This window comes from Pristiophorus japonicus, unplaced genomic scaffold (genome assembly GCF_044704955.1).
Source record: "Pristiophorus japonicus isolate sPriJap1 unplaced genomic scaffold, sPriJap1.hap1 HAP1_SCAFFOLD_90, whole genome shotgun sequence".
NCBI classification, from domain to species: Eukaryota; Metazoa; Chordata; class Chondrichthyes; family Pristiophoridae; genus Pristiophorus; species Pristiophorus japonicus.
The window spans coordinates 2,566,835-2,579,176 of NW_027254824.1; positions in this window are offsets into that span (position 1 = coordinate 2,566,835).

The window sequence follows — 12,342 nt, forward strand, 5'->3', positions numbered from 1 at the left end:
TATTTAAGACGCAATTCTCGAAAGTTCATCTCACAATAAACACTCGGAGACATTTAGACTGTGCATTGAAGTGGGAAGTGAATTCAAGATGAATGCGAGGTGATACAATTTGGTAGGAATCTAGATGTATTTAGGAATATTAAGTTTTTGATGATGTGTATAAGGACTGTTGAAAGGCCTTTGACAAACAGCCACTTAATTAACTTGTTGATAAAATTCTAACCCATGAGATTAAAGGGACAGGGCAGTATGGTAATGTCATTGTCGAATTGACAGATAAAAGAGAGCATTGGTGATTGGTTGTTGTTCAGACTGGCGCGAGCTCTACTGCTGTCTCCCCAAGGGGTCTGGATTGGAGGGCTGCTCTGTTTGATATATATCCGTGAATTGGAGTTGGGTATAAACTGCATCATTTTAACCTTTGTAGATGATACGAGACTAGGAAATGGTGTATCCAATGAGGACGATAGTACTAGAATTCAGGAGGGAACAGACTGACTGAAGCACATTAGAAATTATAAAATAGGTGCAGGAGTAGGCGGTTCAGCCCTTCGAGCCTGCTCCGCTATACACTACGATCATGGCTGATCATCCGTAAAAATGGACAATCATTTAAACCGTCCAACTGACACACATTCCTGCACGTAAAGTTAACTCATTACCCTGTTAACTGATATATATTTTGCATTGAAAGATTACAATATCATTGCTGCCTAACACAGGTCCTAAGCCACCAGAAGATTTGATTGGGTCTTGAATCTCATGAAATGTATTCAGGCTGGAGAGCCAGAGAACTTCGGAGAAGTCTCTAACCTGATCATACAATTCGCGGGTGGCGTTTCTGTCCAAATTCAATCCTTTTGCTAACAACAATACCCTAACTCTGATTGAGAAGAGCAAACAGATGGCAGTTTAAATTTAACATTTAAATTGATAAGTGTGGTATTTTGGCAGGAAAACAACAATAAGTTGCTATAGGAGGCGACCTGGCCCCTCGAACATGCTCCACCATTCAATAGGAACATGGCTGATCTGATAATCGAGTCAGCTCAACTTCCATGCTCACTCCCCATAACCCTTTATTGCCTTATTGCTCAAAAATCTGTCATCGCTGCCTTAAATGTATTCAATGATCCAGCCTCCGCAGCTCTCTGGGACAGATAATTCCACAGATTTAAAACTCCCTGAGAGAAGAACTTCCTCATCATCTCAGTTTTAAATGGGCGACCAATTTTTCGGAGATTATTGGCTAGATTTTCTGCTTTTGATGAGATGAACCAAAAATTGTCATTACTTCCGGTGTGGATGGTTACAATGAGCTTTCAGAACGCAAGAATGTGGTACAATATCAAAGCCCCTAATCTGCATTTTTTAAATTGGGCATTACCGCGAGCGATATTAATATCTCCTTACTTTGCTGTAGTCTCTCAATAAAATCGTCCCAATCATCACCAACACCGTACCTTTCGTCTGTGCTGATATGGCCATGCTCGCGTGGTTTAAATCCCAGTTTCTCGTCGCCAATAATATGTTCTTACTATAGATTATAAATGCATATTAGGCCCATACTTTATTGGCAAGCACTGAAGTGATGAAGGTGGGTGGAGCTTGCCCTTTTTAACTGAAAGTGTAGGTAAGGAGTGTCCCCACAAGTTCCCCACCTTGTGGTCAATGTTCTCACAGTGTACAACTTAGGTCAGTTTGTACATGGGTTACAATGACAGTTAAATACATGACATCACCTCCCCCCCCCGCCACCCCTTTCCCCCGCCAAATCTTATTGGGATCACAGGTTATGTCTCTCTCGTGGTTTACGTTTCCTTGTAGAGTGCCTGACTTGGGGCTCCGGTTGTTGGGCGCTGGCCTGAGTGTCGGCTGTTTGCGGTGCCTCAGGCCTGTCTGGACTGCCCACAATGTCTGGGCTTTCCTCCACTTGATTCCGGTGTTCAGTGACCTGTGGTGGATTGAACTCTGCATCGTGTTCTTCCTCTGCTTCTTGAATAGTGTTGGTGAAACTCCTATTTATTTGATCCACGTTTTTGCAGCTGATTTTTCCATTGGTAAGTTTTACGACCAGAATCATGGTCCCCTCTTTGGCAATCACAGTGCCTACAAGCTATTTAGGCCCTGCAGCGTAGTTGAGGACAAAGACAGGGTTATTGACATCGATACATCGCGCCTTCGCATTCCTGTTGTGCTAGTCACATTGTGACTGGCGCCTGTTCTCATACATTTCTATCATGATGGGGTGTATAACCGATAACCTAGATTTGAGCCTCCTTTTCCTTTGCAGCTATGCGGGTGGGACCTTTGTGAGCGAGTATGGTCGGTATCTATTGGCCAACAGGAGGCGTCATCAGCGGCTTTGCAGGAAACCCACTTTGATTCAAAGCATCCACTCTATGATTATCTGAATTGCTCGTTCCGCCTGACCGATTGAAGCCTGCTTGAACGGTGCCATTCTGACATATCTGATACCATTTCCTGCCATGAAGTCTTCGAATTCAGTGCTTTTAAAGCATGGGCCATTCTCGCTGACCAAGACGTCTGGTAGACCATGGGCAGCGAATATTGCTTGCAGACTTTCTACGGTCGCAGAGGATGTGCTTGAATTGACAATGTTTCACTCGATCCATTTGTAGTAGCCGTCTACTACAAATAATAACATTTTTCCTAAGAAAGGACCTGTGTCGTCCACAATGATGCGTGACCATGGCTTGGCAGGCCAGGACCAGGGGCGATGGGGTGCTTCCCTGGTCGCATTGTCCAGCTGGGCACACGTGCTGCACCTGCGAACACAAAGTTCCAGGTCTGCATCTATCCCTGGACACAAAACGTGTGACCTGGCAATTGTCTTCATCTTGACAATGCCCGGGTGCTCTTTGTGGAGTTTTCTGATGAACATCTCTCTGCCCATAGTAGGCAATCGGCCTGAATCGAGAGTTCATCCTCGCGCTTGTGAAATGGTTTGAATTCCTCAGAGCATGCCTCATACGTGGCTGCCAATTCCCCATTCAGGACACATTTCTTGATCAAGACAGTAGCGGGTCTCTGTTGATCCAGACGTTTATCTGACGGGCTGTCACAGCTGAGTCTTCGCTTTCGAATGCTTCAAAAACCATGACCATCTCAGCAGCTTGATCGGTTGCCCCATCGGTAGTGATTGGTGGGAGCCTGCTGACTGCTTCGGCGCATTTTCCAGTGCCAAGTATGTGCCGAATTGTATAATCATAGGCAGCTAATGTGAATGCCAACTGCTGTATGCGGGCTGAAGCATTTGCATTTATGGCCTTGCTGTCGGCCAAAAGGGACATTAGGGGTTTGTGATCTGTCCCCAGCGCAAATTTGTTGCCAAACAGGTATTTGTGCATTTTTTTACAGCTTATACACATGGAAGGGCTTGCTTTTCTACCATCCCGTATCCCGTTCTGCCTGGGATAGACTTCTGGAGGCATAGGCTAACGGCGGTAACTGAAAATTGGCATTAACATGCTGCAACACACACCTGACCCCATAGGACCACGCATCTCACGTAAAAACGAGTTTCTTACATGGGTCATATCGCGTTAACAGATTGTGGGAATAAAACAAATTTCGTGCTCTCTCAAAAGCCCTTTCCTTGCTGTCATCCCAGACCCAATCGCGAACTTTGCGTAGGAGCACGTGTAGCGGCTCGAACAGCGTGCTCAATTTGGCAAGAAAGTTACCAAAATCGTTTAGGAGCCCCTGAACGAACGCAGCTCCGTCGAACTACGGGTTCTGGGAGCTCTCTGGATCGCTTGCGTTTTGAATGCAGCAGGTCTGATCCCGTCCGCTGCTACCCTCATCCCCAGGAACTCTGGAGCTTGGACGACGCACTTCACAGTTTTCAGTCGCAGACCTACCCGGTCCAGTCTGCGAAGCACCTACTCCAGGTTGCGGAGCTGTTCTTCAGTATCACAACCGGAGATGAGCATATCGTCCTGAAAAAGCACTGTCCTTGGAATCGACTTGAGGAGGCTTTCCATATTTCGTTGAAAGATCCCGGCTGCCGAGCGAATCCCAAACGGACATCTGTTGTCGTCAAACAACTTCTTTTCTTGTCGTGATGGTGGTCAGCTTCTTCGAATCACTCGCCAGCTCCGAGGTCATGTAAGCTGAGGTCAGGTCCAATCTTGAAAAAAATCTTCCACCGGATAACTTCGCTCTCGTTAGCGGGTACTGGTCTTGGAGTGACACCCGATTGATGGTGGCCATGCAATCACACATATCCTGACCGACCCATTTATCAATGAACTAAACTTGAATATAGGGCTTATGATTTAGAAGTTTTCAGGTGATAGTAAAATAGGCAGTGTGGTTGATAATGAAGAAGAAAGCTGGAGACTGCAGGAAGATATCAATCAACTGTTAGGTGAGCAGAACAGTGGCAAATAGAATTTTATCCAGAGTCGTGTGAGATCGTGCATTTGTGGAGGGCTAACATGGAAAGGGATTAAACTTCAACTGGTAGGACATTGGGAAGTGCAGAGGAACAAACGGAATTGGGATTGCATGTCCGCAGATCCCTGAATGTATGTGGCCAGTTGGAAAAATTGATTTACAAGGCATATGGAATCGATTCATGGAATCAAGTGGGTTATGCTTGAAATATAAAAATTTCTTGTTAAACCACTGCTTGCAGTTCTGGCCAGCGCATTGAAAGAAGGATGTGATTGCGCAGGAGAGGGTATACAGGAGATTTCCGCAGCTGTTGCTCGGAGTGGAGCAACTTTGCTATGAGGACAGATTGTATAGGCTGGGTTTGTTTTCCTTGGAACAGTGAAGGTTGATGGGCGACAACATTAAGATGTTTAAAATTGGAGGGGCCTATATGTTGTTGATTAAATGGGCCTTTTTCCCATAGTAGAGGGGTGAACAACCAGGAGGCATAAATTAAAAATAATAAGTATAAGGGTGAAAGGGCATTTGAAGGGAACATTCTTTATCCAGATGTTTGTGGGTGTCTTGAACTCGCTGCCTGAAAGTGTGGTGCAGGCAGAAAATCTCAACCCATTTAAAAAGTACTTGAATGTGCAATTCAATTGCTGTAATGTGCAGGGTTGCACACCTAAAACTGGACATTTGTTGGCCGGTGCGGATACGATGTGCCAAAAATGAATCCTTCTATGCTATGAACTTCTATGATTATATAATTATCGGTTAGCATTACTTTCATGATGCAAAACGAGGCGATCGGCTAATTAATGGTGTTTCCAGTGAAAAAATGTTCGTGCAAGCTGGGGCTCGAACACAGGAACCTGAGATTAAGATTCTTATGAAGCTACTGTTCGGTGTACGGAGAGCTTTGCCTCGAACCGCGGCATTTTGTAGCCGAGTGAATGGCGGTAAACCACTGTTTGATGCTGCATTTGCCGTTTTCCACTGGCAGTGGCTGATTGGAGAATGCGGGACCGGAATGTTGGGGATTATCCCGCCCTCATTCACTCTGGAGCTCGGGAAGAGCGATTAGTCGATGGATTTGTTTGTGTCTTTGATTTTCTGTTGTGAAGCGAGGCAGCGCGGCAGGATCCTTTAATAATCTCTCACAGCGGAACTGAATGCCTCGAAATTTGCATGTTTGAGGTGGGGTTTCTCCACCCTTGGGGCTGGAAACGGGAGGGAGTGAGGGACACTGTGCAGAGTTTGAGTTTGCAGAGAACTGTACAGAGAAATCAGCAAATGCAAGAGCGTCGTGAGATACTGCACTCTGATAATATTGAACCACTAATATGAATTATTAATTTTTTTCTAATCATTAATTGAACACCTTTGCAAAATGTTTCTGTCCGGTTTCGAACCAGGAACTATTGGTGTGGGAGGCGAACGTGATAACCACTGCACTACGGAAACGCAGTGGCAGATGCAGTGTTGAGAACATCACCAGAGCTTCAACCTCAACAAATGTACTGCACTTCAGAGCTTGCGTTGCGAGAGCAGAATCACTGTGCTATATTTAGCAATGTGGTGAGTGTGGCAAGAATAGATCCCGTATTTCTCCGTCTTTATATATAGGAACAGGAGTGGCCATTCCTCAGCAAGTGGTTCGAATCTTGAATACACTGCTTCAAATGGCGGTGGTGGCAGACACAATCTTATCTTTCAAAATGGAGTTGGATAAGTATCCGAAGGAATAAAATTGCACAGCTGCAGGTAAATGACCGAGGTGTGGGACGAGTTGAGAGTTGGAATGGGCTCGACGAGCCGAATGGCCCTCTTCCGTGCTGTAACCATTCCCTTATTCTGTGATTATGTAACTAGTTGGTTCATTTAATAGCATGCATGGAAGCAGAATATTGCAAAGGGGCATGGATTGAGTCGGCAGAACTGGAGGCATCTGAATAGAAGATTCGGGTGCGCGAAAATTCGGGTTTAATGACTTTAAAAAGCCACATTTTTGTTTCGTGAAGTTTCGGTCAGATAATGTTTGGGAAAAGAATTTTTTGCTGAAAGGGACTCAGCATTTAATCTTCTTTCTGGATGTTGGCGTCACATTTCTATTCGATGTTATTCTTCCAGAATGTATATTATCTTTGCTTTTTCACAATAACAAGTCCCTTGCTCCACAGTCTATCTCACTCGATCCCCAGTTTCATGTATTGGTACCAGCAATAAACATTTTCCAAAATGTTTTAAGAGGCGCTGGTTAGTCAGGACAGTCACAACTTTTTTGAAGGAATGGTCGCGTTTGATTAACTGAATTGCATTTTTGGAGGAGGTCACCAGGTGGGTCGATGAAGCAGTGCGGATGATGTAGTCTATATGGATTTTATTACTGCGTTCGCTAATGTCCCACATAGCAGACTGGTCATGAAAGTAAAAGCCCATGGGACCAAGGACGTAGTGGCTAATTGGATCCAAATTTCGCTCAGACGCAGAAAGCAAAGGGTAATATCTGAATGGTGTTTCTGTGACATGAATGATGTTTCCAGTGGGGTTCCTCAGTTTTCAGTCCTCGGTCCTTTGCTTCTTATGGTATTTATCAATGATCTAAACTTGAATATAGGGGATATAAATAAGTTTTTTTCAGTTGATACCAAAATAGGCAGAGTGGTTGATAATGTCGAAGCAAGCTGGAGACTGCAGGAAGATATCAATCAACTGTAAGTTGGGCAGAAGAGTGAAAAATTGAATTTAATCCAGAGACGTGGGAGATCGTGACTTTGTGGAGGGCTAACAATGAAAGGGAATACACATCAACTGGTAGGACATTGAGACGTTCAGAGGCACAAAGGGAACGGGGATTGCATGTCCACAGATCCATGAAGGTAGCTGGCTAGTTGGATAAGTTGTTTCAGAAGGCATACGGAATGGTTGCATTTATTGGCAGAGGCAAGGAACAGAACAGCAAGTGGTTTATGCTAGAAATGTATAAACTTCTGTTTCGGCCAAAGCTGGAGTACTTCGCGTCGTTCTTCACCGCATTGAAGAAAGGACGAGATTGCGCTGCAGAGGGTACAGAGGAGATTTGCGTAGATGTTGCCGGGAGTGCAGCAAATTTGCTATGAGGAGAGGATTTCATAGGCTGGTTGTTGTTTTCCTTGGAACAGAGGTGGCCGATGGGCGACTGCATTAAATTGTATAAAATTAGGAGGGGCCCAGATAGTGTTGATTAAAAGGGCCTATTTTCCATAGAAGAGGGGTCAACAACCAGGGGGCATAAAGTACAAGTAATCCATATAAGGATTATATGGGATTTGAAGGGAACATTCTGCAACGACATATGTGTGGGTCTGGAACTCACTGCATTAAAGAGTGGTGGAGGGAGAAACCCTCACTAAATGTAAAAAGTACTTGGATGTTCATTTAAAATGCCGTTAGGTGCAGGGTTACACAACGAAAACTGGAAATTTTTTGGCCGGTGCGGATACCATGGGTCAAAAACGACTCCTTGCAAGCTGTAATTTTGTATGATATTCAAGGGAATAATGTAGGCATGTGAAAAAGGAACGGCAGTAATCATGGGGGATTTTACCCTTCATATCGATTGGTCAAATCAAATCAAATCAAATCGCACGTGGTAGCCTGGAGGAGGAATTCGGTGAATGCATACGGGATTGATTCTTAGAACAGTATGTTACATAACTTACAAAGGAGCCAGCTATCTTCGATCTGTCCTGTGTAATGAGACAGGAATAATAAACGATCTCCGAGTGAAAGATCCTCTCGGAATGAGTGATCACAGTATGGTTGAATTTATAATACAGATTGAGGGTGAGCAATTAGTGTCTCAAATGAGAGTACTATGCTTAAACAAAGGGGACTGGAGTCGCATGAGGGCAGAGTAGGCTAAAGTAGACTGGAAACACAGACTAAACGGTGGCACAATTCAGGAACAGTGGAGATCTTTTAAGGAGCTCTTTCATAGTGCTTAACAAAAATATATTCCAGTGAAAAGAAGGGCGGTAAGAGAAGGGATAATCAGCCGTGGATAACCAAGGAAATAAAGGAGTGTATCAAATTAAATTCCAATGCGTCTAAGTTGGCAAGGTTCGTGGGAAAATAGAAGATTGGGAACATTTTAAACGACAGCAAAGAATGTCTAAGAAAGCGATGAAAAAAGGAAAGATAGATTCTGAAGGTAAACTTGCGCAAAACATAAAAACGGATAGTAAAAGCTTTTACAGATATATAAAACGGAAAAAAGTGACTAAAGTAAATGTTGGGCCTTTAGAAGATGAGAATGGGGAATTAATAATGGGAAATGTGGAAATGGCTAATCCATTAAACAATTATTTTGCTTCGGTCTTCACAGTGGAAGACACAGAAACGCGAAGACAAAATATTATCTGAACAGTGGCAGATTAGGATAAGGGGAAGTGCAACGAGATTTAGTTTGTCATGGTACATCAGTCATTGAACGTTGACATGCAGGTGCAGCAGGCGGTGAAGAAGGCAAATGGTATGTTGGCCTTCATAGCGAGAGGATTTGATTTTTTGAACAGGGATGTCTTGCTGCAACTATACCGGGCTTGGTGAGGCCTCACCTGGAATATGGTATTCAGCTTTGGTCTCCTAATCTGAGGAAGGGCGTTCTTGCGATTGAGGGAGTGCAGCGAAGGTTCACCAGACTGATTCCCGGGATGGCAGGACTGACATATGATGAGAGACTGGATCAACTGGGCCTTTTTGCATTGGAGTTCAAAAGGATCAGAGGGGATCTCGTAAAAATACACACGATTCTGACGGGACGGGACATGTTAGGTGCAGATGGAATGTTCTCTATGTTGGGGAAGTTCAGAACCAGGAGACACAGTCTTAAGATAAGCGGTAGTCCATTTAGGACTGTGATGAGGAGATACTTATTCACTCAGAGCGTTGATAACCTGTGGAATTTCCTGCCGCAGAGAGTTGTTGATGCCAGTTCATTGGATATATTCAAGAGGGACTTAATATGGCCTTATGGCCCAGGAGCTCATATGATATGGAGAGAAAGCAGCAAAGAGGTTCTGAGGGACTGATCAGCCATGATCTTATTGAATGGTGATGCAGACTTGAAGGGCCGAATCGGCTACTCCTACACCTATTTTTTATGTTTCTATGTTTCTATGGATACATCCCCAGGCCCGGCCGTAATGTATCTGGCTGTTAAGAGAACCAAAAGGGAATTAACAGAGATTTTGACAATTATTTTCTAACCCTCTCTGTCTACAGGGTACAGGTGTGATTTCGGAGGACTGGAGGCCCTCCAATAAGAATTTAAGAACATAAGAACATGAGAAATATAACCAGGAGTAGGCCATAAGCCCCTCAAGCCTGCTCCATGATTTAATACGATCATGGTTGAGATGGTCATGCATTCAGCTCTAATTACCTGCCCGATCCCCATAACCCCTTATTCCCTTATCTTTCAAGAAAGCCTGAGCGTTTGGCGATTGGGAGTTCGGCGAGTCGTGAGTTCGTTGAGTCAGGAGTTCCTCTGATTACGGGAGGCCCTGTTAGTTCGTGAGGCCCAGAGTTCCGAGTTTTCGGGTGGTTAGGAGTCCGAGGTGCAGGACGCCCGGTGGTCAGCGAGGAGTTCACTTTTAGTGAAGAGCTCACAGCCCATGGCCAGGAAGGTAAATTAATAAATGCATGCAGCATTCGAAATAAAGTAAATGAGTTGAGGGCAAAAATCATTACAAGTGGGTATGATTTGTTGGCCATTCCAGAAACATGGTTGCGGGGGGGCCAAGACTGGGAAGTAAACATACAGGGGTATCTAACGATTCGGAAAGATAGACAAGAAGGGAAAGGAGGTGGTGTAGGTCTGATAATAAAGGATGATATCAGGGCAGTTGTGAGAGCGATATTGGATCTAATGAACAAAAAGTTGAATCATTGTGGTTGGAGATTAGAGATAGTATGGGGAAAAAGTCACTGGTGGGCGTAGTTTATAGGCCCGCAAATAATCACGACGGTGGGGCGGGCAATAATCAATGGAATAATGGAGGCATGTGAAAAAGGACCGGCAGTACTCATGGGGGACTTTAACCTACATATCGATTGGCCAAATCAAATCGCACGGGGTATCCTGGAGGAAGAATTCATAGAATGCAAACGGGATTGTTTCTTCGAACAGTATGTTACAGAACCTACAAGGGAGCAAGCTATCTTAGATCTGGTCCTGTGTAATGAGACAGGAATAATAAACGATCTCCTAGTTAAAGGCCCTCTCGGAATGAGTGATCACAGTACGGTTGAATTTTTAATACAGTTTGAGGATGAGGATGTAGTGTCTGAAACGAGCGTACAATGCTTAAACAAAGGGGACTTCAGTGGGATGAGGGCAGAGTTGGCTAAAGTAGGCTGGAAACACAGACTAAATGGTGGCACAATTGATGAACAGTGGAGGATTTTTAAGGAGCTCTTTCATCGTGTTCAAAAAAATATATTCCAGTGAAAAAGAAGGGCGGTAAGAGAAGGGATAACCAGCCGTGGATAACCAAGGATATAAAGGAGAGTATCAAATTAAAAACCAATGCGGATAATGTGGCCAAGGTTAGCGGGTAAATAAGATTGGAAAATTTTGAAACAACAGCAAAGAATGACGAAAAAAGCAATAAAGAAAGAAAAGATAGATTACGAAGGTAAACTTGCGCAAAACATACAAACAAACAGTAACATTTTTTATAGATATATAAAACGGAAAGCGTGACTAATGTAAATGTTGTTCCTTTAGAAGATGAGAAGGAGGATTTAATAATGGGAAATGTGGAAATGGCTGCGACGTTAAGCAATTATTTTGCTTCTGTCTTCACAGTGGAAGACACAGAAACCATGCCAGAAATTGCTGGTCATAGGAATGTGGGAAGGGAGGACCTTGCGACAATCACTATCACTAGTGGGGTATTGCTGGATAGGCTAATGGGACTCAAGGTAGACAAGTCCCCTGGCCCTGATGAAATGCATCCCCGGGTATTAAAAGAGATGGCGGAAGTTATAGTAGATGCATTCGTTATAATCTATTAAAATTCTCTGGATTCTTGGGAGTCACCAGCTGATTGGAAAGCAGTTAATGTAACGCCTCTGTTTAAAAAAGTGTACAGACAAAAGGCAGGTAGATATAGGCCGGTTAGTTTAACATATGTCGTGGGGAAAATGCTTGAAACTACATTAAGGAAGAAATAGCGGGATATCTCGATAGGAGTATTGCAATCAAGCAGACGTAGCATGGATTCATGAAGGGGAAATCATGTTTAACTAATTTACTGGAATTATTTGAGGATACAACGATCATGGTGGATAGAGGAGTACCGATGGATGTGATGTATTTAGATTTTCAAAAGGCATTCGATAAGGTGCCACACAAAAGGTTACTGCAGAAGATAAAGTTACGCGAAGACAGTGGAAATGTATCAGCATGGATAGATATTTTGCTGGCTAACAGAATGCAGAGAATCGGGATAAATGGCTCCATTTCGTTTTGGAAATCGGTGGTTAGTGGTGTGCCACAGGGATCGGTGCTGGGACCACAAATGTTTACAATATACATAGGTAACCTGGAAGAGGGTACAGAGTGTAGTGTAACAAAATTTGCAGAGGACACAAAGATCAGTGGGAAAGCTGGTTGTGTAGAGGAAACAGTGAGGCTGCCAAGAGATTTAGATAGGTTATGCGAATGTGCTAAGGTTTGGCAGATGGAATACAATGTCGGGAAGTGTGAGGTCATCAACCTTGGGAAAACAAACAGTAAAAGGGAATATTATTTGAATGTGGAGAAGTTACAACATGCTGCGGTGCAGAGGGACCTGGGGGTCCTTGTGCATGAATCCCAAAAAGTTAGTTTGCAGGTGCAAAAGTTATTCAGGAAGGCGAATGGAATCTTGGCCTTCATTGCGAGAG